This window comes from Polypterus senegalus, chromosome 8 (genome assembly GCF_016835505.1).
Source record: "Polypterus senegalus isolate Bchr_013 chromosome 8, ASM1683550v1, whole genome shotgun sequence".
Taxonomy (NCBI): domain Eukaryota; kingdom Metazoa; phylum Chordata; class Cladistia; order Polypteriformes; family Polypteridae; genus Polypterus; species Polypterus senegalus.
The window spans coordinates 166,369,864-166,372,505 of NC_053161.1; positions in this window are offsets into that span (position 1 = coordinate 166,369,864).

A 2,642-nucleotide genomic window follows, 5' to 3' on the forward strand; every position below is an offset into this window, starting at 1 on the left:
TTATCCAACCCACTATATCCTAACTACAGGGTCACAGGTGTCTGCTGGAGCCAATCCCAGCCAACACAGGGTGCAAGGCAGGAAACAAGCCCTGGGCAGGGCACCAGTATGTGAAAAGTATTAAACCACAAATTCGACAGATAGAACTTTATTTGTCCCCAGAAGGAAATTTGGCATTTTACAGAAGCTCTTTAAATAAGCAAATACATAAAGAGTTCACTTAATAAACATACACACACACACACACACTGCAGTCTGAACACACCCCAGAATGATTAAAAAAAGAAGACATTTCTGACTTGCCTATCCCAGGGAGGTGTTCATGATGCAAGTGTATTGCTGTTGGTATAAAGGAGCCCCCATAGTGTTACTTGACACACTTCTGTTGAATAATTTGTTGGCTGAAAGTCCTCAGGGTTGTTGTGTTACAAAGAGGATATGCAGCTTTGTTCATAATGGCATTCACTTTTGTTTTAATTCTCACCTTTGCTATGGACTTGAGGGGGTCTGGAGTGTGTCCCATTACTGAGCTTGCCCTTTTAATAAGCTTGTTGATTTGGTGGGCCTCTCTTGATGTGATGTTACCAGCCCAGCACACCACAGCGTAGAATATCACACTGACCATCACAGAGTTATAGGAGATGTGAAGGATGTCAATTCCCTCATTAAAGGAATACAGACTCATAAGGAAGAAGAACTTGCTCTTCCCTTTCTTATATAGTTCCTCTGTGTTATGAGAGAAGTTGAACCTGTCATTGATGTGGATCCCCAAGTACTTGCGAGAGTGGATCATCTCTACATCCACGCCCTGAAAGGTGGCAGGTCATAGAGACTCTCTGGTGCAATGAAAGTCAATAACCAGTTCCTTGGTTTTGCTGATGTTAAGTTGCACACATTCCTTTCTTCACCATAAACCGAACTTCACTTCTCCACCTGATTCCTCTCCTCTGTCTCATGCTCTGTGTCAATATACCCCATAAATGCAGAATCATCTGAGAATTTCTGTGAGTGACATGGCCTGCTGTTATATTTATAGTCTGAGGCGTGCAGAGTCAAGAGAAAAAGAGACAGGCCTGTTCCTTGTGGTGCTCACACGGCTCTTGAGTCTCACAAACTGTGACCTGACAGATTGTCTCTTATCAAGGACAAGACTCATCTTCCTGCATAGCTCTTAGCTTACCGCTTAACAGGGGTGGCTGGATGGTATTGAAGGCACTGGAGAAATCAAAAAACAGAATCCTCACAGTGCTGCCAGCTTTGTCCTGGTGAGAATAAGTCTTGTAGAGCAGATAGATAATTGTATCATCCACCCTAATCTTTGACCAGTAGGAAAACTGTAGTTGGGTCCAAGTGGTCTACCACAAGAGGACTCATATAGTTCAGGACCAGCCTCTCAGAGGTCTTCATGATGTGAGACATCAGTGCCACAGGTGTGATGTCATTAGATGAAGAGGCACCTGCTTTCTTTGGAACAGGAATAATGCAGGATGTTTTCCACAGCAGTGGAACTTACTGGAGCCCCAATGACACCCTGAAAAGGTGACAGAGAACACCACAAAGTTGGTCAGCACATGCGTTAAGAACTCAAGGACCAACTCCTTCAGGTCCCACAGCTTTTCCTGTGTGTAGCTTCCTCAGTTGTCTCCTTACTTGGTCTTCAGTTATGGACAGCCCACGCTGTCCCTGGCCGTTCCAGTTGACATAGTAGGAGTTGTTGATGTAGTGGGGATGGTCATTGGAAGAAGATGGCAGTGGGGCGGAAAATCTATTAAAAACTGATGCAGGGTGTTAACTTTATCCACATCCGCCTCTAGCACTCAGGCTCTGGATTGCTTAAGTCCAGTAATTATGCCCAGTCCATTTCAGACATCCTTCATGTTCTTCTGAGTGAGTTTTTTTTTCAATTTTAGCTTTGTAAGCTGCCGTTAATTCACTCTTTAGCACACGCTGTACATCTTTCAGAGCCTCTTTGTTACCAAATTTGATTATTCTCCTTTGTCTCCTTCAGTAGACCTTTTAGCTCCTTAGTATTCCAGGGCCTGTTGTTAAGAAAACAATGTGCCATCTTTGTGGGTACCACTGTGATGACCCAGAAGTTAATATATTCTGTGATGCAGTAACGGAGACCCTTAATATCATCCCAATGTGACTCACACATCATTTAAACCTTTGCTAAGAAAACTCCCAACACCCTCTATGATCAAACAGGCTCGTCCATTCTGAAAAAAATTAAGGAATGACAGACACCCTTATATGCATATGAACGGAATATAACATGCCATGCAGAAGAAGGCAGAATTTTTAAAAAATCAGACCAGCAAAAAAGGAGAAACCACTGACAACACCACAAATACAGTGGGAAGTATGCTGTCCTCCTTTAACAGCCCCGTGGATAGTTCATAAGGGGCAAACCACGAGCAGAAGATGAACGCCTCGTCACAGCAGCACAAGGTGGTTCAAGGAAACAATAGGGGAGAACGGGAAAAACAGATAAAGGGTCAGTTTGGCCAGACATTAGAATTCAGAAAATTCATTGTGAATATTAAATTAGATAACTGATAACATAATTAACAAAGAAAAATAAATAAGAGAAATCTTAAAACAGCAAAACAAAAATGCAGGGGAGTCGGGGGAGTCAAAAT